This window comes from Protopterus annectens, chromosome 2.part1 (assembly GCF_019279795.1).
Source record: "Protopterus annectens isolate FY-2018-M chromosome 2.part1, PAN1.0, whole genome shotgun sequence".
NCBI lineage: Eukaryota > Metazoa > Chordata > Ceratodontiformes > Protopteridae > Protopterus > Protopterus annectens.
Window position 1 is genome coordinate 258,608,333 of NC_056729.1, and position 25,133 is coordinate 258,633,465.

Sequence of the window (25,133 nt, forward strand, 5' to 3'; positions counted from 1 at the left end):
TTTAACCTACTTGTTGTTGTGTCTTTCGGCTTTTCCCGGTTAGGGGTCGCCACAGCGGAACTCTGGTCCGCTAATGATTGGCAGTAGATTTTTACGTGCCGAGTTGGCAGCCCTGACGTACAACCTTCAACGAAGGTACGCCCATTCACGCATGTCTTCACACAGAAGACGCTCTAGCTGAGAATTGAACAGGACAATGTCTTACTGTGAGGCGACAACGCTACCGCAGCACCACCACCGCAGTCCTGTTTTTAACCTACTGTGAGTTTTAAATGACACTGCTATATTTTTTAATGCTTAGAAGTTTAGGTATGATGGTGGCAACTTCATTATATAAGAGCATACCAGCTTAGCATTATATCCAAATCACAAAGCAGAGTTGGGAAAATGCAGCTTGGTTTGGCATGTCATATGATCCACCTTGTAGTGATCAGAGAAGTTGTTGATGGGTGTAGTATAAGAAGCCAGTAGTATATCTTCCTGCTGTGTTGCAAGCCATAGCAGTCTTATTTGTATTTTTATGTTGAGTGTTAGAACTGTTTCTGTCCTGGAATGTAATATATAAAGCATTTATTTAGCCAGTATAGGAAGCCTGAGAACATGGGCAGCACAATGGTGCAACGGTTAGCATTGTCGCCTCACTGCAAGAGATTCTCCGGTTTGATTCTCGGCTGGGGTGCCATCTGTGTGGAGTCTACATATCTTCCCTCTGTTTGTGTGGGTTTCCTTTAGGTGCTCTGGTTTCCTCCCACCTTCCTAAGACAATGCTGCAGGTGAATTGGACGCTCTGAATTGGCTCTAGGTGTGTGTGTGTGTGTGTGTGTGTGTGTGTGTGTGTGTGTGTGTGTGTGTGTGTGTGTGTGTGTGTGTGTGTGTGTGTGTGTGTTGTGTGTATGCCTTCTGTGGAAGGTTGGGTGCCAGGCTGGCAACCTGACACTGTAAAACTCCACTGCCAATATTTCTGCGGACCAATATTCCGGTTTGACTGCCGCCAACTGGAAAAACTGAAAGGAGAAGATGAGGAAGAGGAAGCCTGAACACTAACAAGATTTTTCTGCGACATTGCTACTGTGCTGCTCCAGGTGACATGTCCTGACGTATCATTACCCTGTTTTACTTAGTGGTTTTGTGCATCATTAACAGCTTGTATATTGTCATGGATCATGCTGCTTACAGGAGGCAGGGTCTTATTTCCCGGGATTAATGCATTAATCCTGATATAATTTACAAGCCTAGTAATTGGAAATAAACCTATTTCTAAAATATGTACTGATGTCCTTCAGAATCATGTCATCTGCCATAAGTATTAACTGGGTGGACAGTTCTTCAAGGACAAATTTCCTAATACCGGACACTGGCAGGTTCCTGTAAACTCCTGAGGTAATGTGATTGTTTAGGAGATGGACAGTCACCATCTCGTACGCCTATTGCTGAGGCCACTGTCGTGTGCTTCTTGCCCTTGGTTATTACTCTGGTTTGCAAGACCATTTTCTGCTATGATATGCTTGCAGGGTTGTCATTGTAAACAGTCATAGAGAAGCAGACATGAAGCTGTAGTACATCTTCTGGTCAATTATTTTAATGAGTATTGTGTGTAACAGTACTTACAAAATGTGAATGCACCAGTTATTATGAAAAATAGAGAAATGCAAAAGTGTTAAAAAAAGTGTGTAACAGTACTTACAAAATGTGAATGCAGTAGTTGTTATGAAAAATAGAGAAATGCAAAAGTGTTAAAAAAAAAAAAAAAAAAAAGAGTGCACTTCTAACGTGTTCACTGGCAGTACAAATCACAGGCAGCCTTCCAGAGCATTGACCACACACATTTGGAGGCATGCACATCATCTCTGAAATTCCTCATCATGGACTGTGACATTGCTGTTGCATAGTTGTACCCCCAGAAATGTGATTTTTAAATAGTGGCTACAAAAACCATAGTCTGAGGCAGAACTGCTGTGTGACGTAATCATAGGTACCAAAACAACAAGTGAAAAGGATATATATATATATATATATATATATATATATATATATATATAAAAAGGCAAACTAGAGTCTCCACTGTGAAGTACCTTAAACCTCTTTTGAAGAAGGTCTATGGGAAATATTGAAATGAACCCTAAAGAACGTGCATATCTCCCAGCTCTACAGTTTCTGAATGCCTACTGATGGTTTATTTTATAAGCTTTTACTGATAGTTTGATGTGCGGGACAGTGTTAAAGATCACGGGCACAGAAGTTTTTAGTTATTTTGCCAAAATTTATATTAGCCAGATGTAGTTATCTAATTGTGTTATAGTTGTAGACATTACAGTTACCCCTAATTAGTTATTTTACCCCATCAGCACTGAGGTTATTTTTCTGTTTTGTCTGTATATTGTAATTCATACAGGCCAGTGTGTGTGTGTGTGTGTGTGTGTGTGTGTGTGTGTGTGTGTGTGTGTGTGGGGGGGGGTACATCACTAAGACTGTTGTGTTTAGGTGTTGGAAGTTTTAAAAGCTATTTTGATATGGTAATAATAGTAATACATTCCAACAAAAGTGTTTGCAAGCACAAAGATGCCTATGAACATAAGTTTGAACTTTGCTCATGATCTTTAACAGGGGTGTATCCACAGATTTTCTAAGCAGATACAGTTGTGGGCAGCCTTCTGGTTTATGTAGCTGTGTCATTTTGGAAGGTTTTAACATTTTTTTACTAACCTTGCAGTATACTGTTTTTGGTCCAAAGTATATCAGCAGTGTGGTAGTTGGAATATTAGGTGCAGGGCAGAATTATTCAGCCTAGAACATGATTTGGCATTTGATGTCCCATTTTAGGGGATAAAGTTAGTGGTGTCAGCCTGCCTTTATGAAGTTTAAAAAGCTTTCTATTAAGGAACATACAAAAAATGATTGGGGTTGAGTGGGTGCATTATGGTCCTGTAGTCAGCAGGTGCCAGTGTGAATATCACAGTTATCTGGGGACATTTTAAACCTTGTTTGTAGTGCTTTAAGTGGCAGAGGCAGTTAGGAATGTAAGAATGTACCATTTTCCAGTGTTGCTCTTGCCTTTGGACCTAGCCTGAGGCCTTGATACAGTCTGAAATGTTAAAAAATGTACATTATTTCTTTTGATAGGAATAGGCAGTGAACCCCAGTCTGGAAGTGTACAGTGCAGTCTGATGTGGGTTCTAAACGGCAACTAACCTCATACTTGTTACACGTCCATTGTTAGTTCTTAAATCTTTCTTCTCATCTTTCGTGTGCAGTCTAGTAAAATGTAATGTTGATTAACAGTCCTTATGTCTTTGATATCATTGTAGAAAATATGGTACAGATTTCAATACATTTCTTATTTTTGGTTGTGGCAGTGTTTCACTTTTAATGATTTTAATTTTTGGTTTCTTCAGCGTTTGATTTTTACTGATTCTTGTATTTCTTTTTTTGTTTTTCTTTCTTTTTTTTATTTAAATTTTACTAACTGGGGAATAATGCTGATCCATCTGTACTGTTTTTTCAAGTTCATCTTGGTGCAAAATACAGAAAAAAATCATTAGTCAATTAAAACAAAAAAGGGAACATATCTGGTGACAGATTTAACTGTTTTGTTCTCATTGTATTACAGATCTCATTAGACTTTTCTGATTTACATAAACTTGTTAGGTAGCCCCTTTCTACTGCTAATTTCTGGAAACAGTTTTATAGTTTTAATTTTTTGTTTCCAGTTAAGCTGTTATCCTGTGTCTGCTATAGGTAATACTCATAGTGACTGGAAAAAACATTGTCCAGTGTCTGTTCAGTGGCACATATCACTTATTATTGACATGTGCCATTGAACTTTTGTGATCTCATGAGTATCCCCAGAAAAAGCATATAGGACTTCTTGTGAGGGATAACCCCCTCAGGTATATGCCCCTCATGCTTCATTACTCAGCCAGTATTGAATTATAAATTCATATTCGTGGTACACAGCTAGAACCTACAGTAGTCTAATGTTCTAGCATCACTGGCAATCGTGCAAAGTGCTGAAGCACTATTACATTGTTAATCACCTTATAAATCATGTTTACCTGTAGTGTGGTGTAATTACATTGCTGGAGTAACATTTCCATCATTTACACACACGTATATTTTACCTAGACAGATATTATCGCCAACACACTTTCAGGGTATACTGTATTGTTGTTGGAAATACCATGCAAACAAAACTTTTTGCATCCTATTGTATATTTCCTGAGGATTGCCACGTTAATTTTCTGTCTTAGCATTGTACCCCAAGTGAGGAGCCTAGAAAGAGGTAGTCTTTCTGAACGTGTTTCTCTCTGAAAAAGATAACAGTATTAAGTAAACTTGTTATTTATCCCAAATAATGGTTAATTCTGGAAAATGAAACACCAGAGGTGTGTATTGGCTGGTACAGACGGCTTTGTAAGTATATACAAGGTTTTCCGTGCAGTCCTACTGTTGGAAGACTTGTCTTACGAAGTTAATTATACAGGCTGCAGAAAGTTGCATTCTTAAAAACAGTGGCACAGAATAGGAAATGAACTAATCTAGGAATCCTTTATAAAAGCCTTAAATGAATTTACAGCTTATAGACTTACCATCTTGCTTGCTATTTAATGTGCTAATCTATGCCTTTTTTTTTTTCTTTTCCAATTTGCTGGAGTCTAGTAGATGTTTGAATAAAGTGTGGGAAGAAAATTCTCCCACTTAACTCTGCGAGATTGCTGTTCTGTGGACTAATGGAAGCAAAGTACGCCTCCAACAAAGGAGACAGGCGATCTGTCATTTTCCTTCAGCTGGGGCAGCCTTCCTAAATGCATTACGTGAGAAGTATTGAACTGTCGAGAATGTGTAGGAGGTTCGGCAGTCATGAGCTTGCTAGTGCAGATTTTAAAATTTCCTCATTAACTGTTTAACAGCCGCCGTTGATGCCTGATATTGTAGTTTTAACAGTGCTTTAGATTTAAGGCTCCTGTTACCGTAGTTATGTAGTGTACCAGCCAAGGCAACATTTGATCTGCAGAAGGAACAGAATAATTTTGCTGCAAATCTTTTGGCTTTTTTTGCAGGAAAAATCTTGCTAACATGAAGATTGGGTTGTCACTAAGCCCCACCCCCACAAACCCTTGCATTTTAGATGCTCCTTTACTCCAATTATTGTATGCTTTTTTTTTCCTGACGCAAAAATTAAATTAGCAGATTGATATTATTTGATGGTCAGGACTGCACCAGCCCTTACACTGCATTGTTATTAGTGTAATAATTCTACTAGTCTCCCATATTTGTACAGAAATATGCAGTTATAGTGTATATTTTACTGTAGTTCCCAGCTCTGCACAAGTACTGTAATTTTCCTTACTGCACAACAGGGATGTCATTTCAGTGGCTACACTTCAGAAAGTTTCCCCTGCCTTGCACACACTTATAAGGAGTTGTTGTTGAACCAAACTGGACCTGCTGCTTTGTAGCGTTTGAGCCACTAAAAGAACAATAACCATAGTCTGAAAGTAGGCTATGTGTCATGATGGCAGTCAGCTTGTCTTTACAAATAAATATTTTAAGTTGTTTTACATTTCAATGCACTAGTTTGTATGTATTACTGCAAACAGTATAAAATCTGCAGTTGCTTGTTTGCTGTGGATATAAATAAAATAGCACTCCTGTGTACTGTAAACATGCATTACTTGAATATTTACATGTGCTTCATACTGAGGCCATGTCTGAACAGATTCCCTTGTTGATCATTATATTACCCCGTGTAACAAACATTAAATAAAAAATACTTGTATGATTACCTAAATGGACATACCCTTTGCTCACATCTTATTTGTCCTGTAGGGACTTTTTGCCAGTTTTAACTCCCTGAAGAGTGTTAGGTCAGTTGTTGTGATTTGTCTGTTGTACTGGTGGTTGTAATGTGTGATGCAGGTTTCCATGTAGGTACAGTGCAGTAAGTTGTTGCACCTTTCACTGCTTTACTGTATGCTTTTGAGAGTGCTGTGCTATGTGATTTTTTTTTTGTTTTTATCTAAATAGTTGAACTGTGGTGCTGGAGATCTTCTTGAGATGTACATGTTTCTACGGTGCTGGTTTGTAGTAGGGCCGCTAGATAAAATTTCTGAGTTATAGTTGAAGCATTTTAGGGTTGAAACTTCAGTAGTGTTAATTTATTTTGTGTAGTTTGTATTTTCAGCTATTTTACTTTGAGGTTTGTATGTTTAGTTCAGTTGAAGCCATGCAAGTACTGTGACTATAATTTAGCTATGTTTGTCTGTATTGTTACTTTATGGGAACACTTTAGTTTGTGATTATTATTGTAACGTGGAAGATTTTCAAGATTAGTTTTAGATGTTCTTCGTGTTTCACTGTTGCAGTCATTACATTTGGGTAATCTGCTGGCAGGTTGCCCTCAATCGGCCTGAATAACAAAGTCTTGGGTCCTGCGTCGGTTGCTGTCTCCTCTTCCATGACGTCAGGTCGTCAGGGGTATAAAACATGCAGCCGATGCCATTTTAATCATTCTTTCTTGCCATGCGGTGCCCAAAGCAGAAGCAGTTCGCAAGTGCTGGTCGGCTGACTCCTGAAATTTTCATTTTCGAGTTTCAGAACCAAAGTCTTCAAATTAAAGCTAAGTACCCCGTTGGGGAAACTTTTTCTTGCTCCTTACTGATGTCAGTAAAAGTTAATTGTATTACTTGTGGGAAGCAAATACCTCATAAGGATTTTCATTTGTACTTTATTCCTTGCCTAGTCCCTGATCACAACATGCCTTGCTGTCAGTTTTGTGCTAAATTTAACCAACGCACTATTAAGCATCGGTATATTTTTGCTTCTAAGTTCTTTGGTTCAAGATTTAATTATCCTGAAATGTCGTCTGTTAGCAATCCGACTACTGGAATTCACAAAAAACGCAAGGAAAAAGAGACAGACCGTCGAGGTCCAAAACCGATGACAAAGCTTCTCCTAAGCCAGTCGCCGTTTCGCTGATACTCAGTGAGGCGCTTTCGCAGTCCCTGACGCCCGCTACTTTTGAGACGCAGGCCTCTACCGAGACCCATTCGGAGTCCGGTATGCCGCGAGATTCTGCAAGTTTTGAACCCACGGATGTCTCTCCCTTGGATGGGTCTGGAACCGCTGAGTAGGCACCGGCTTCTGAGGGTGTTTTCAGGCCTCAATGTTTGTATATTAAACCAACGTCATCATCAAAAACAAGGCCAAAACCTACTTCTATATCTATAAAAACGATGCATGAACCACGTGCTCAGGCCCCTATGCCTAAAAAACAAATGATCAAAATGGCTGAAGATTTAATTACCTTGATCGGGGGTTCCCAACCCCCCCCCTCCCTTCGCTAAGAGACCTAGGCAAGGCACTGATTATGAATCTACAGATCAGGTTTCCATTTCTTCTGATTCCTCTTTTGATTAGGAATTTTCTATCCCACCTTATGAGGACTCTGATGCAGAAGAATCCATCCCTTCTGCTTCTCCTCCTGAGGATTACTCTTTTGGAGAGACTTTTCATTGGGAGAGTCGGGACTTCTCAGAATCCAAAAATAGGCTTAGGTATTTTCTTCTTCCTCCTCAGCATAGGCCTTTGGCTATACCTCCAGTATTAGACATTGTGGATGATGTTTTCTCAGAATAAAGCATGACTCCTGATTCCCTGCCTCCGGCTCCTAAGCCAGACAGATATTACAGGGTTCCTGACTCCCACAAATTTCTTTTCAAAAATCCTGCTGCCGGCCTTGAAACTATTTCTCAGGGTCCCAAGGGTGTTAAGGCTTCTACAGTCAAAAATCCTACCCCTTCAGATAGAGACTCCAGGGAGCTGGATAGATGGGTTAAGAAGGTCTATACGTCTGCAACCTTGGCAATCAGGGCTTTGAACTGCCAGTTTCATATGCTTAAATGTCAACAGCATGTTATGGGCCTACTGAAACAGAAAATTATGTTGATTTCTGATTGTGTGGAAAATAAGGAGTTACAGGATTTATTGCATTCAGCAGAACAGGTTGGAAAAATACTTTGTAATGTGGTTTTGATTCCTTGGAGGCCTCTTGCAGGGCCGCCGTAACTGGATCTGTGATAAGAAGGCATGCATGGCTCAAGGAGCAAAAATCTGCCTGATCATGTTAAAGCTAAATTGTTGGATGTTCTTTTATAGCAGAACAGTCTGTTTGGTAATAAGGCATAAGAGGTTTTAAAAAAGATGGAAGACAAAGCTAAATGTATGCAAACTGTAAAAGATTTCTTGCAAGTGCAGCCACCCAGGTTCAGTAGACACTGGCCTACTAAGTATTGGTCCTTTCCAGTGTCCAAGAGAGCTGCTCAGGGCAAACCCAGATGCTCCAAAGGCTCCAGGTTTCAGTCACAAGGATCTTACAGATCAAAGCAATGGGGTGCCTCCACCTCCAAATCAGGAGGTAGCAAAGCACCACCCTACAGTAAACAGTCTCAATGACTTTCCTCTGCCATCTCCAAGCACTTATCTTTTGGCAGCCCCTTTGGGGAGAAAACTATGGCATCTAATTACCCAGGACAAGTGGGTCTTAAATATAGTATCCCAGGGATACAGATTTCATTTCCACACGATAGCAATTCCAAACGGATGGCCAGATCTGCCACCAAATCAGTGGGCAGAGGCCCAGAAACAAGTCATGTCCCTCATGAATATGGGGACTATTCAACCAGTTCCAGAAAAGGAAAAAGGACAAGGGTTTTATTCAAGACTTTTCCTGGTTCCCAGAAAAGACAAATCATGGTGTCCAATTCTGGACTTATCCATTCGAAATACCTTCCTGGACATTCTAAAATTCAAAATGCTGACCTTTCAACAGCTCCTGCCTATGCTAGGCAAGAATGCCTGGTTGGTAACTTTAGACTTAAAAGAGGCATACCTGCATATCCCAATCAGGGAATCTTGCAAAAGATACTTTCGCTTCAAAGCAGGCTATTTGCATTACCAGTTCTCTGCACTGCCCTTTGGCTTATCTACTGCGCTCACAAAGTGCCTGGCACCAGTAATTGCATTTTGCAAACAAAAAAACATTCAAATTTATCCATATCTGGACGATTGTCTCATTCAGGCAGAGGACAAGGTCACTCTTCTTCAGCATCTGGCATTTGTAAAAAGGGCTTCTAGCATGCCTAGGGTACACCATAAACAAAAAGAAATCACAACTGGTACCCTCTCAAATAATTACATTCCTGGGTGCAAGCTTGAATACAACTGGCCAGATGGCTTACCTCACGCCAGACAAACAAATTCAGTTGACAGCATATTTCAAACAAATGGCAACAAAAGCCCAGCTATCTGCAAGACAAATTCTGCAGGCTTTGGGGTTCATGGCATCCTGCATTCTACTAATTCCATATGCAAGACTGCATATGAGGAAACTTCAATGGTACCTAAAAAGCTTATGGAGTCAACATTGTCACAGCCTGGAAACAATGATTCCTCTCATTCCCTGCCTGCAGCAGGAGTTCTTTTGGTGGGCAGAGGCATGTCACCAAAACAAGGGACTGTCATTCATTCTACCCCCTGTCACCCAAACCCTAACTACAGACACATCAGACTATGCTTGGGGGGGCCCACCTGGCAGGGAGATGCATTCAGGGCAAATGGAGCCCAAATCAAATCCATCTACATATCAACCAGAAAGAAATGCTAGTGGTACAGAATGTTCTAATAGCCTTCAAGGACTTCCTTCATCCAGGACAACTACTGATAAAGATGGACAACACCACAGTCATGTGGTACATAAACAAGCAAGGGGGTACCCACTCCTACCCCCTTTGCAGACTAGCCATGGCCTTGTGGAACACAGCCTTGACTTACCAAATACATCTTCAAGCTCAATTCCTGCCAGAAAAGCAAAATACTCTGGCAGACAACCTAAGCAGAAATATTATGGACCCACACAAATGGAAACTGGATCCACAAATCTTCAGCATGTTGGCACAAAAATGGGGAGCCCAGACATAGATCTAGTTGCCTCTCCCCAAAACTATCAGTTGCACAAATTCTGCACAAGAACTCATCACAAAAAAGCATGGAAAGTGGATGCTGTATCCTTCAGCTGGAAAAACGTATCAGTCTATGCCTTTCCCCCTCTGCCTCTGCTCTCCAAGGTCTTACTAAAAGTCGGACAGGAAAAACCAGAAATGATTCTGATTGCTCTGGACTGGCCTTGCTAACACTGGTACCCACCTCTAAGGAATATGTCACACCTTCCTCCGTGGTACTTGCCTCAAACACCTCATCTACTGTCTCAGCAGAACTGTCAAAGTCTACATACTCAGCTCCAAACTCTAAATCTTGCAGCATGGCTAATCAATTAAATTCACCAATCACATCTCTCAGTAAACCTGTGATGGATGTCATTTTGGAGGCTAGAAGGCCTAGTACTAGAAAATCTTATGCTGATAAATGGAAGAGATTCTATGCTTGGAACAAAGCACAAGGAATAGACACACCAAAGCCCGATATTCCTCAGATTTTGCAATACTTAACTGAGATGCTTCACAAGGGCCTATCTTTTTCATAAAAAAAAAAAATCCATGCCTCTGCCATCTCGGCTCATTACAACACAGACCCTCCTCTCTTCTCTCATCCCCTGCTAAAGCAGTATCTCAGTGGGGCCAAAAATTTAAGGCCTCCCAGGAGAGCACAGACTCCTGCATGGGACCTCAATTTTGTGCTGGAAAAACTCACCCTACCTCCTTTTGAACCAGCTGCTACTGTGGATATAAAATTTCTTTCTTGGAAGACAGCCTTTCTTTTGGCAGTTACTTCAGCTAGAAGGGTTTCAGAACTCCAGGCTCTCATGGCAGTGGAGCCTTTCATTATGTTTTACCCGGACAGGGTGGCCTGGGAACGGATTCTGCATTCATTGGATGTACACAGACAACTGAGATTCTACTTAAACAGGACAAAATCTCTAAGAAAGTCTGAGCAACTACTAGTGGCATTTGCTGCAGGAACAGAGGGGAAGGCTATATCAAAGCAGACTATTTCAAAATGGATAAGCCATTGTATTCGTTTTTGCTACTTGCACCATGGTAAACCTGTGCCCAAAGGGATCAGATCCCATTCCACCAGGGCTGCTGCTTCTACTTTTGCAGCCTTTCTCAGAGGGGTTCCTGCCAGAGACATTCTAGAAGCTGCTACTTGGAGCACAGTTCATACGTTCCCAAAGCGCTACCATTTACCTCTTTTTTCTAAATCCAGGGCAGGCTTTGCCACTGCAGTTCTGCAGGGCCTTAAAGCTGCTCCTAATGCTGTTCAGTTCTATCCTCCCATCCATAGCTTTGGGATTCTACCCAAATGTAATGACTGCAACAGTGAAACATGAAGAACATAGTACAGTTGTGTACACTTACCATAAATGTAGATGTTCGAGTGTATTCACTGTTGCAGTCTGGGTTACCCACCAGCCAGCCCCCTTTCTTCTCTATTATTGTACCTATTCTTTCCTTCACTATGCTCAAAAGTCTTTGTGGTGTATTTGCTTTTAGTTGAAGGTAAAATTTTTGTGTTCTAAAGTACATGTATATATATTTTTTGCTCCCCATTTGGGGGGCACCTGATATCTGGGACAAGAAAGACTGATTAAAATGGCGTCGGCTGCATGTTTTATATCCCCGACGACCTGATGTCATAGAAGAGGAGACGGCAACCGACGCAGGACCCAAGACTTTGTTATTCAGGCCGACTGAGGGCAACCTGCCAGCAGATTACCCAAATGTAATGACTGCAACAGTGAATACACTCGAACATCTAATTTATGATAAGTGTACACAACTGTACTTTCTGTGCTTCTGTTTAAAATGCATTAGTTTATTTTCTCCATATTTATGAAATCTTATCACTTCAAGGTCCATTTTTCACAGAGTCAAAATACATTTGATATACAGATGAAGATAGAGTGCAATGAAGTCTCCCATAGGGAAGCAGGTCGAGAAACAAATTCATGTTTGTATTTTTGTTTGATGTGTGTGCTGGTTATATAGTGTTTCTGTGCATTATTTAGTTCTGTTCTTTTAGTTGTGATTGATGTTGTGATGAGGGCGATATTGCCAGCACAGCTATTTGGAATTTTGTAGATAATTATACGTCATTGGTGAATATTGAAATGATTTGTGTATGATGCTTGTGTTCCAACTGTATTAGAACTGTATGTTATATGTATATCAAACTGATGGTGCAGAAGTGTGTGTTGAAAAGATTTTTTAAAGTACTGAGCTTAAAAATGCGACCACAGTGTACCCTACTGGAAAAGAACAGAAATGTACATACATTATTGTAACTGTTTAAATGTATATATTTTAATAACTGAAACTGGAACACAGGAGGTTAACTTCAGAAAAATAGCTGAAATTAAATTACTTTATGGCCAGGTTGTAAAAAAGATGTTATCTTTCAGTTTCAGTGCAGCAACAGACACAGTGCCTGTGCTGAGAAGTTTTCTGTATTGTCTTGGAAGTGTTTTATTGTTTTATGACTTCCAGGATCTGCAAAGATCTGAGGTCTATGTATTTTCACAGGCAGATGTTAAATGCTGATAGCCTTCAGCAGTGGGGGGTTTCACCTGGAATAGAGCAGATGACAAGAAATTATGTCATTTTGCAAGCTATCCCAGCAGTAATATTTGAGATATTAATTTTAAGAAGTATCTGAGAGAGACTCTGCATTCTGTATTCTCTCTTTGACCTGATAACATCAGCTAGAGGATCTGTTCACCACATCTGCCTTGCTGCTGTAAGTTATTGTATTAGGGCACAGTATAATTCTTTTAGATATAGTCAGGAGTATAGCAAAGCTTAAGTTAGATGTTTTTCTTTCGTTATTTGAGACTGTCCTACAATGTTGTTTTAAATATTTCCTGTGATTTTGATATCCGATGTTACTGTAAATGTATGTTTAGTATTGTCTTGTTCTTTTATTATTTATTATTAAATATATTTAAACCTTTCACTGTGGCTGGTCTGTCTAGACATATTTAAGCTCTGAGAGTACTTGCACAGTTATTTGGTGACGCTGTGTAGGCCAATCCTAATAGCCTTGCTCTTGTTCAAACGTCCATTTGTATTGATAGTAACATTACACAGGAAGATTGGACACCCTTTGTCAAGGGCCTTAAAGTAGCTGATAAGGAATTGGCTGGGCAGAAGGGGGAATAGCTAGTAAACCTGTGCCAGCCTTTCCCAGGTGTGTGTCTGTATAAATCAAACCTCAAAGTATGTGTGTGTCAGCTACTTGAGCAGGGACATGAAGCACTGGTGGAGGTCTTGGCTTGGTCACTTAGCTGAGATCTCAACTCTATTGCTGTACCAGTGAGGAGTCTTATTGAGGATCTGGAGAAAGAGGGAAAAATTGGCCCCGGACTGACTGTAGTCTCTGTGTGCTCTTAAGGGAAATTGCACTTGATGCAGAGAGCTGCATCTGGAAGTACTGTGTGTGTACCTGTCATCCTCCCAATGTACGTCTCCCACTGTTGCCAGTGGTGAGGATTAAGGTTTCTTGATTACTGGGCCAGTGGTGGGACATCACAGATATGTAGGTTATGTTTGATTTGTTCAGTCCTAGTGGAAGCGTCTGATGCATTTCAGCTTGCCAGCAGCCTCACTGAAACTTAATTGATATAATTCTGCATTTCTGATTAAAGAAATGTTCTTGTTTTGCTTTAGCATAGGTACCCTTAATATTAGAAAAGGTAATGCTTGTGGATGCAGCTCTCAATTTGGGAAAACTTGTAAATGTATTTTCAAAATGTGCACGGTTTTGTTTGTTGTAATTTAAAAAGCAGTTGGGGGGGGCTGAGAATATATTTCAGTGCATTAATTTTAGTAAAATGTCTTGAAAATGTGACATAGCTTCAAATGGAAATGAGAAGAAGCAACTACATCAGACATCAGCATGCCAAACAGTGGGTGGATGTAAGCTAAAAGTTGGAAATATGCATTCAAAAGAACTCACTGTAATAGGTGGGATTAATAGTTTTCTGTTGTAATGGTTGCTCTGTCCATATTGTCATGGACTTGTAAATGGCCTTACTTGTATAAACAACAAGCCAAGAGTATTGGAATAAATTAAGAAATGCAGGGTGCAAGTAACAATGTTGCAGGGAACACGTGAATTAGTCAAAGAAAGGATTTCATGGGGGGACATTCAAAAGAATATCTGGGACAAAGGGAACCGGGAGTAGTAATACTAATTGTAAGATGATCTTCAGTAGTGATAGATGGGGGGGAAACAAAGACAGTCATGGTAGATTTGTAGTTAGAGGGGGCTACTGGTGGGGAAAGGAGTATGCTGGCATGTATTTATATTCCACCTGAAATAGCTATTATGGAGCTTAAGAGAATATTGGGAGAAATAAGTATTCAGCAGGGGAAATTATTTATAGGTGTAGACTGGAACCTGATTTGCAATAGTGAAGATATATCAGTAGACCCTAGAAGGGAAAGTAAAACAAAAGAGGGGGTAGATTTCTGAATAAATGTGATATTTGAAATGGAAGATGTGAATTTGGTTGTAAAAACACAGACCAAATATATATTTTATTTCCAAAGATACAATAACTGATCTAGACTAGAGAAAAAATATATTTCACAGGAGCCTGTGATTTAAATTGAAAGCTTTAGCTTATCCAATAAGTTTCAGTTCATGCACCTATAAAACAAAAATAAAGATGAAGGATAATGTAGTAGAAATGCGATACTGATTATTTTCTATTTACCTGTTACAAAGAAAGGGATTTATGGAACTGATAGTGGAAATGATCCGAAAGTTATTAGGGGAGATAGAAATATCCTCAAAGGAATGTCAATTGTGTGGGACAAAATGAAAATGGAGTTTGAAAATGTGGTAGAAGTAAGACAGATATATGTGATGAAAAGTAATAGCAATTATTTAGAGGGGTGACACATTTTAAACACATTTTAAAGTATTGCAGTGTAATAGGACTCTCAGAGAATACGAAAAGGAGCTCCTACATAATGCTAAAGTGGAAATAAAGGAGGTATTTGCAGAATATGCAAGACAACATTAATAGAACAATTATGATAAAGAGAAGATGAGCGTAAGAAAATACAGTTTTTATTGATGGGTTTTGATGCAGAGAAAGCATTCGATAGTCAGTGGGGATTGGGCTGTGGTAGAGTTTGCATTATCTGATAGAATAACTCATGAAGGGTCAGAGGCAAGAATTAGGGTAAGAGGGTTTCCTTCTGACAAGTTGTATTGAACAGAGGAGTCGGGTATTGAACAGAGGAGTCAGGTAGGTTGTCCTCTTTAGCCTTTATGTGCTTTATTTTATATTTACAGCCACTGCAAATAAAATAAGGGACTCTCAAATTCAAGGATATCAATGTTATGGTCATCAATAAAAGTTACCTTTATTTGCAGATGATAATATGTTGAACTTGATAAATCCAGAAAAGGACATTTTGGTGTTATGGGACATTTTGAGACATTTTCAGTTCTTTGTAATGTAATGAAAGTAAAACAAAAACTGTAAAAGTAACTGCTACAGCATTAAACTCAGCAATACCTATGTTTATGGGGACATGAGAATATATATTTATATTTACAGATTAAAAAGAATTCTGTTATGGCAGTTAAGAATATACAGAAATGAGAATCTGGAAGGTCTTGCTTATGGAAATGGTTAGTAAGATGCAGGCAGGGAAAATGTTTTAGTCTTTTTAGTTTTATGTACAGATCAGGCATATTTTTATCAACCAGAGGAGAAGTTGTGAATGCAAATTGATAAGAGTTGAATTCATTTATTTGGGAGGGGAAAGGGGGCAATCCTTATGTTGGAAGAGTTAATTCTGTCATTAGAATAAGGTGGTTTATGATTAGCTGATTTGAAGGGATACTTTAGAGATGCACAGTTTAAGGCTCACACATAACATAAACAGAAAGTTATTAGAGTGGAAAGGGATGGTGATGAAACAGGGAGTGAGTTGAGAAATAAGGAAAGGGTATTTTAAAACTGTTTTGCCTCAGAGGAGCATTTTGTTTTTGCCTGCTGTACCTCTCAACTGCCCCCGATTATACAGAACGTCCCTAATTTTACCTCATATTTTTGGCCCTGTCCTTCATAACAGTTTTGTTTTTTCTGGGATTTCAGTCAGTCATTCAGTAAGGCCAGACATTCGACTTTTCATACTTATAGTTCAGAAAATGCATGCTGATTCAAAAGCCGTTATACTTTTAATTTTTAAAGTGAGTTAGACCAGTATTTAAAAACTGTCCCTTTTTTTTTTTACCCTTTGCCTTCCCCATTATTTTTAGATTTGTCTAGAATTCTTAAATGAAGAGTTTGAGAGGTATGTTGATATCTGGGAGCACTGGCTAACTGCTACACTGGCTTTTTAAAGCAGTTAAAAGAATCTTTTGTAACTGTGTTATATGGTGCAGGGAAAGCTCCATGCACCACAAAGTATTGCAATGTGGTCTCTGATCGTAACTCTTGTTATATATCCTTGACAAGGATGTGAGTTATCTCTTCAGCTTCACTCTCAAGGTGAATGTCTCGGCATCCATGCCTCAGGCACATAATAAAGACCCGATAATCTTCTTTGTTATGGAAGATGTTTTTCCGATTTAACTTGTTTTTCATTACAGTTTAATGAAGTCTGATTTATTGGATGAAAGTGCTCACCATTTCTGGAGCCTTTGCCATCAGTAATGATAGCAGTTGACATTTGAGTTTGTTCTCGTGTTAGTTTAAAAAGAGTTTAGTTTCTGATTTTCTTAATGAGCATTGGAGTGGTACAGTTTTTGCAGTTGTTTTAATGTATTGCTTATTTTTTGTTTTAAAGGATAACTGTACTCAAAACCTACAATGTAATCCTGCCCTGATATTTTACACATGCTAAACTTGCTGTGTCGTTCTGAGTGCACACCTTATTGTGGTGTGGTGAGGTTGCTGTATTGGGTTGATTTTGTTTGAGTCTGTTCTCTCATTGCACAGTGTACTTTGTGCTCCCATAATGTTACACAACCTGTACGCAATTTATGGTACCTTGTTTCTACTTGCACGTAAGAAGATAACCTTTTCGTTACCTTAGTTTGATTTGTATTCACAATATACTGTTAAAATGCCATTCACAGCACATTTAACATTTTGTCCAGAAATAAATATAGCTACCTTCTATCAGTATCACCTCAGAGTACTTGCCAAGTTCTGAAGTTGCCCTTCAGACATTAGTGGATGCATGTTCACACTTCAGACTGTGTTTTGTTAGGATTTATTGGCTGTCCAGCGTATACTGTGTACTAAGAATCCACGTTTGTCCTGCAATCTGACACCATGGAGGTAGCCAGGGATACTAACATGTATTTAGATGAATTTGTTTTTGTAAAAGCATATTTTGGAAGCATTACAGCTTATGGAACCCTGAATGCGTAAAAGTGTATAAAATGAATAATGTCTGCAATGTAGATCTATTTGGATGTGGTATGATTATGAAAACTCCTAATAGACTCCTTACAAAATGTAGGAGGCAACAGCTGTAAATTCTAGGTACATTTCTTAAGTATATTATCGAGGTAAGATTTGAAAAGTTTCAAAAATAAAAAGATTGAACAGCTGTGCACATTCTTAAATGTTATTTGTATAATAGTGTGGGTACGATTATGAGGTTTCAGTACAAAATAGAATTTTCTTTCTATAGCCTTGGCTGAGACAAATTTCTCTAGAAAATAAAGTAAGATTTTAGTTGAAGAGAGTGTGGGATATAGGCTTTCTGAGGCTTAGATGAATAAAGAGGTAATCAGTGCTTTCTTAGTGTTTAGCTAAGTAAATTTGTTATAGTGGGAAAATAAACTCTGATGAAGCAAAGAATGTGTGTGGAGCTGTCTTTCCTGGAGAAATATCCTGTTGAGCTGAATAAATCCTCACCTCCTGAGCAGTTTTAACAGCTTTGTATTAAGTCTGCTCTCCTGGGCAGTTTGTCGGTAAACTAATAAGAGCAGTAGACAGGTCAGGAGTACAAGACAGTTTGCTGATTATCATCTGTCTCTTGATGGCCAAAGGATGTTTAGTTATCTTTTAGGCATGCTTTTAGATTACAGGTTAGTCTTCTGTCCTTCTGTTGGTATGCTTAGTTTGTGCTTCATATCTATTCGGATAGATGTGGTGATGGAAGGTTGAAAATAAGTGCTGGATCAGCAAAAAAAAAATCCTGCATGCAGTCTTCCAAAGAAACTGCTAATAAACTACTACTAGGCAGCCTGAGGTCTGTCACTTTTTTGTTAGCTGCTTTTGTCAGTTGTCCTTTAGAAGAAGCTTGACTTAAAGGGGATTTAAGCTGTGGCATAGCTGTGTTAGTAAGAGAATTCTTTGTACTTGTGCTGTAAACCATCCTTGACCTCTTTTCTGTTTGTCAGCACAAGGATGGCTTACACAGCTTACATACTTTATCCAGTAACCTTCGAAAACTAGGCCCATGAGATGTGTGTTCCTTGATCCAGCATTTCATTCTGAGTGAAGAAACTTTGATACAGTTTCACAGAAACTGTAACTATATCAGTCTTAATTTATTTTAGGATGTTTGTACAGAGTAATAGTGATATTACAGATAAGGCTAGACAGTATTTTTCTGAAAGGCTTTTATGACCTAAAGCAGTTCTTGTGGAGGTCTTTTTTGATCTTTATTTTGCATGTTGTATTTTATTTACAGCACATACATTTGTAAACTGTCCTCTCTGAAAGGATGCTTGTCCCACAAGTTAACAAGTATTTGTTTTCCTAATCTGAATATTCCTGAAGTATCACTGAGTGACATGGAATTTGTTTCATAATATTTCTAGGTATCCATGTGCTTTATAAAAATTTTAAGGTACAGAACTTGGTTCCACATAAACATCTAAGGTCAAACAGTTAACTATAAGCAGGTTTCTGTTCCACTGGACTTTTATTCAGCTTTGATACATTTTTGCTAGCAAACAAGAGTAGAGAATTTTGCAGAGTAAAAATGATGGACTGTGCACCAAATGTTTATATTATTTCCAAACTTAATTTCTAGTAACACCTTAACTATCTTAAAGTAATTGGTGTGCCAACTTGATCTTTAAATTCATAAATAAATAAATAAAATAAAGCTTGAACATTTTTATGCCAGAGCAATTTTTATACTTCCCTTAATAATTGGGGGAGAGAGAGGATGATCTTGAAGTAAAACTGTTTTAATGTGCCCACTGTATGCATTTTAATGCTAAAGAGAACCCTTTCCCTCAATCACATCAGTCATTGTTTTAAAATAAGCTGGAATTAAGATACGTAACAGCAGTAGTAGTGGTATTTTGTAGATTGCCTTTTATAACCGCCGTCTTGTGTATAAGAAGTGTTGAGAAATTAACAGTGAGGTGCTTATTTCTTTTAGTATTGTATGTCTGACATATAATGTAGAAACAGACTTGATATGGGAAGCGTCTTCTGTTTTGTAAGATGGAGTGCATTCATTGTTTGCTGAGGAGCTTGTAGCTGGTTTTCTTAAATGAAGTTATTGTGGTTTGACAGCTGTTGTGGTTCTAGATTTAAAAATGTTTAGGAAAGGAGAGAGGGAGAAAAGAGGTTGATAGATTCAGGTACTGAAGCAGTGAAGTGCTCATTGCTAGATTTAATTATTATTATTATTTTTGCTGAATATGAAGCAGTTAAATGAGAACTTGGTCCTGCAACTGAAAAAAAAAAAATGTTATCTTGATAGCATGTGCATTACTAAGATCACAATGTCACTCTTAAGTGTGCATTCTGTTTTGGAATTTATTATATCCCTAAGTGACCTTAATAGGGATTTGCTATACTGCCATGATTTTTTTTCAGTTTTTCTTGTTTTTGCAGTGCACTTTCTGATCGTATAACTTAAAACATTGCCTAAGTACATTAAATGTAGTGGTAGATTTCTTCATTCATTTATAATAACAATGATACGAGTCTACATGGCTTGTGCTTGACTGTTTCTGGTAACAGTGCCAGTGTTTCTTCTTTTATTGAATTACTTTGATTTGTGTTGACTCTAAGCTGCCAAAAAAACTTTCATGGTGTGTGTAAACCCTACTGTAGGCAAAGTAGCTGCTTTGCAGATTTTTTTAGCTATAGATAGTAGTTCTTGGGAGTGTCCATCAACCCCCAAAAAAAAATTTTTTAAATTTTTAAAAAAAAATTTTTAAAAAAAAAATTTTTTTTTAAAAATTTTAAAAAATTTTTTAAAAATTTAAAATTTTGTTTGTTTTTTAAAAAAAAGGGGGAAAAAAAAAAAAAATTTTTTTTTAAAAATTTTTTAAAAATAAAAATTTAAAAAAAAAAAATAATAAAATTTTTAAAAAAAAATTTTTTTAAAAGAAAAAAAAAAGGGGTTTAAATTTTTTTTAAAAAAAAAGGGGTTTAAAAATTTTTTTTAAAAGGTTTTTTTTTTTTTTTTTAAAAATTTTTGTATAAAAAAAAAAAAAAAAAAAAAAAAATTTTTTGGGGGAAAAATATTAAAAAAAATTTTTTAAAATTTTAAAAAAAGGGAAAAAAAAATTTAAAAAATTGTAAAATTTAAAATAAAAAAAAATTTTTTAAAAAATTTTAAAAAAAATTTTTTTAAAAAAAATTTTTAAATTTTTATTTAAAAAAAAAAATTTTTTTTAAATTTAAAAATTTTTAAAAAAAATTTTAAAAAATTTTTTAAAAAAAAGGGGGTTTTTTTTAAATAAAAATATTTTTAAAAAAGGGGAAAAAAAAAAAAAAAAATTTTTTTTAAAAATTTTTTAAATTTTATAATTTAAATTTTTTAAAAAAAAATTTTTTTTTTTTAAAAAAATTTTTTAAAAAAATATTTTTTTAAAAAAAAAAATTTTAAAATTTTTTTTTTAAAAAAATTTTGTTTTTAATAAAAAAAAAAAAAAAAATTTTAAAATTTTAATAAATTTTTTTTTTTAAAATTTTTTAAAAAAAATTTTTTAAAATAAAAATTTTTTAAATTTTTTGGGGGTTTTTTTAAAAATTTTTTTTTAAAAAAAAAAAGGGGAAAAAAATTTTTAAAGAAAGAAATTATTTGAAAAAAAAAATTTTTTTTTGGGGGAAATTTTTTAAAAATTTTTTAAAATTTTGTAAAAAAAAAAAAAATTTAAAAAATTTAAAAAAAAAATTTTTTTAAAAGGGAAAAAAAAAAATTATGAAAAAAATTTTAAAAAATAAATTTTTTTAATTTTTAAAAAAATTTTTTTTTTTTTTTTTTTTTAAAATAAAAAATGGGGAAGGAAAATTAAAAAATTTTTTTAAATTTTTTAAAAAATTTTAAAAATTTTTTTGTTTTTTTTATTTTTTTTATATTTAAAAAAAAAAAAATATTTTTTTTTAAAAAAAATTTAGGGTTTTTAATTTTTTTTTTTTAAAAAAAAAATTTTTTTTTTTTTATAAAAAAAAAATTTTTTTTATTTTTTTTTTTTTTTTTTTTTTAAATTAAAAAAAATTTAAATTTTTATGAATTTTTTTTTTTTTTTTTTTTTTTAAAAAAAATATAGATTTATATTTAAAAAAAAAATTTTTTTTTTAAAATTAAAATATAAAAATTTTTAAAAAAAAAAATTTAGGGAAATTTAAAATTTTAAAAAAAATTTTTAAAAATTTTTTTTTTTTGGGGAAAATATTTTTTTTAAAGGGAAAATTTTTTTAAAATTAAAAAATTTTAAATTTTTTTTGGGGGGAAAGGAAAAAATTTTTTTAAAAATTTAATTTTTTTTAAAAAAATTTTTTAAATTTTTTAAAAAAAATTTTTTTTTAAAATTTTTAAAAAATTTTAAAAAAATTTTTTTTAAAATTTTAAATTTTTTTTAAAATAAAAAAATTTTTAAAAAATTTTTTTAAAAAAATTTTTTTTTTTAAAAAAAAAAATTTTTAAAAAAAATTATTTTTTTAAAATTTTTTTTTTTTAAAAAAATTTTTTTTTTAAATTTTTTTTTTAAAAAGGAAAATTTTAAATTTTTTTTTTAAAAAATTTTTTTAAAAGGTTTTTTTAATTTTTTTTTTTTTTAAAAAATTTTTTTTTTTTTTTTTTATTTTTAATTTTTAAAATTTTAAAAAATTTTTTTTTTTTTAAAAAATTTTAAAAATTTTTTTTTAAAAATTTAAAGGTTTTTAAAAATTTTATATTTTTTTTTTAAAAAATTTTTTAAATTTTTTTTTTAAAATTTTTTTTTTTTGGGGGTTTTTATTTTAAATTTAAAAAAAAAATTTTTTTTAAGGGTTTAAAACATAATAAAAAAAAAAATTTTTTTTATGGGGTTTTTTTTTAAAATTTTTTTAATTTTTAAAATTTTTTTTTTAAAGTTTTAAATTTTAAATTTTTTTTGTAAAAAAGGTTTTTTTTTTTTTTTTTAAAAAAACTTTTCCTTTTATTTTTTTTAAATTTTTTTTTTTTTTTAAAAATTTTGTTATTTTTTTTTAAAAAAAAAAAAAATTATTTTTAAAAAGAATTTTTTTTAAAAAAAATTTTTTTTTTAAAATTTTGTTTTTTTTTTTTTTTTTTAAAAAAAGCTTTTTTTTAAAAAATTTTTTTTAAATAAAAAAAAAAAATTTTTTTTTTAAAAATTTTTTTTTTTAAAAAAAAAATTTTTAAAAATTTTTTTTTTTAAAAAAAAAAATTTTTTAAAAGGGTTTTAAAATTTTTTTTAAAATAAATATATTTTTTTAAAAAAATTTTTTTTTTAAAATTTTAAATTTTTTTTTTGGGGTTTTAATTTAAAAAAAAATTTTTTTTTTTTTTAAAAAAAAAATTTTTTAAAAAAATTTTTTACAAAAAAAAAAAATAAAATTTTTTAATTTTTTTTTTTTAAAAAAAAATTTTTTAAAATTTTTTTTAAATTTAAGGGAAAAAAATTTAAAAAAAAAATTTTTAAAAAAAAAATTTTATTTTTTATTTTTTAAAAAAAAAATTTTTAAAATTAAAAAAAAATTTAAAAATGTTTTTTTTTTCTTTTTTAAAAAATTTGAAAATTTAAAAAAAAAAATTTTAAAATTTTAATTTTAAATTTTTTTTTAAAAAAAAATTTTTTTTAAAATTTTTAAAAAAATTTTTTTTTTTTAAAAAAATTTTTAAAAAAAAAAATTTTTTTAAAAAAATATAGGTTTTGGGCCGGGGGTTTAAAATTAAAATTTTTTTTTTAAAATTAAAAAAATTTTTTAAAAAAAATTTTTAAAAAAAAAAGGGGGTTTTTTTTAAAATATTTTTGGGTTTTTTTTTTTTGAAGGTTTTTTTTTTTTAAAAAATTTTTTTTTTTTTAAAAAAAAGGTAAAATTTAAAAAAATATTTTTTTTTTAAATTTTTTTTTAAAAAATTTTTTTTTTTAAATGTTTTAATTTTTATTTTTTTTTTTTTTTAAAAATTTTTTTTTTTTTTTTTTTTTGAAATTTTTAAAAAAAAAGATTTTTTTTTAAAATTTTAAAAAAAAAAAATTTTTTTTTTTTTTTTTTTTTTTTTTTTTAAAAATTTAAAAAAATTTCCAAATTTTTTTTTAAAAAATTTTTTAAAATTTTTTTTTTAAATTTTTTTTTTTTAAAAAAAGGGGAAAAAAAATTTTTTTTTAAAAATTTGAAAAAAAAATGTTTTTTAAAAAAAATTTTTTTAAAAAAATTTTTTTTTTAAAAATTTAAAATTATATTTTTAATTTTTTTTAAATTTTTAAAAATAAAAAAAAAAAAAAAAAAAATTTTTTTTTTAAAAAAAATTTTTTAAAAAAAATTTTTTTTTTTTTTTTTTAATTTTTTTTTTTTAAAAAAAATTTTTTCTTTTTTTTTAAAATATTTTTTAAAAATTTAAAAATTTTTTTTTAAATTTAATTTTTTTTTAAAATAAAAATTTTAAATTTTTTAAAAAATTTTTTTTTTTTTTTTTTTTTTTTTTAAAAAATTTTTAAAAAAAAAAAAAAAAAATTTTTGGGGTTTTTTTGGGTTTTTGGTTAATTTTTTTTTTTAAAAAAAAAAAAATATTTTTTAATAAAAAATTTTTTTAAAAAAAAAAATTTTTTTTAAAATTTTTAAAAAAATTTTTTTTTAAAAAATTATTTAAATTTTTTTAAAATTTTTTTTAAAAATTTTAAAAAATTTTAAAAAATAAAAAAATTTTTTTTTTAAAAAATTTTTAAAATTTTTTTTTTTGGTGGGTTTTTTAAAAAAATTTTTATTAAAATTTTTTTTTAATTTTTTTTAAAAAAAATTTTTTTTTTTTAAAATTTTTTAAAAAATTTAAAAAAAATTTTTGGGAAAAAAATTTATTTTTTTTTTTTAAATTTTTTTTAAAAATTTTTTTAAAATATAAAAATTTTATTTTTTTTTTTTTTTAAAAAATAAAAAAAAAATTTTTTTATTTTTAAAAATTTTTTTTTTTAAAAAAAAAATTTTTTTTTTAAAAATTTTTAAAAGGGGTTTTTTAAAAATTTTTTTTTTTTTTTTTTTTAAAATTTTAAAAAAAAAAAAATTTAAAAATTTTAATTAAAAAAAATTTTTTTTTTTTTAAATTATTTTATTTTTTTTAATTTTAAATTTTTAAAAAATTTTTTTTAAAAAAAAAAATTTTTTAATAAAAATTTAAAAAAAAAAAAAAATTTTTTTTTTTTTTATTTTTTTTTAAATTTTTTTTTAAAATTTTTTTTTTTTTTTTTTTTTTGTTTTTTTTTTAAAATGTTTTTTTTTTAAAAATTTAATTTTTAATTTTTTAAAAAAAAAATTTTAAGGGTTTTTTTTTTTTTTTAAAAAATTTTTTTTTTTTTGAATTTTTGGGTTTTTTTTGGGGGTTTTTTTTTTTTTTAAAAAAAAAAAGGGGAAATTTTTTTTTTTTTTTTTAAAAAAAATTTGGGGGGAAAAAAAAAAAATTTTTTTTTTTAAATGTTATTTTAAATTTTTTAAATTTTTTTAAAATTTTTTAAAATTTTAAAATTTAAATTGTTTTTTAAAATTTTTTTTTTGGGTTTTTTAAAATTTTTTTAAAAAAAATTTTAAATTTTTTTTTTTTAAATGTTTTTTTTTAATTATTTTTAAAAATTTAAAAAATTTTTTAAAATTTTTTTTTTTTTTTTAAAAAATTTTAAAAAATTTAAAAAATTTTTTTTTAAAAAATTTTTAAATTTTTTTTAAATTTTTTTTT

The 25,133-nt window shown here is 31.9% G+C and overlaps 1 protein-coding gene across 6 annotated transcripts in view; it reads left to right on the top strand.

Annotated features, from left to right (window-relative positions):
* Positions 1-25,133, top strand: part of PPP3CA (protein phosphatase 3 catalytic subunit alpha) — a 2,125,362-nt gene that overhangs the window by 704,451 nt on the left and 1,395,778 nt on the right. The gene's annotated exons all lie outside the window — the stretch shown is intronic.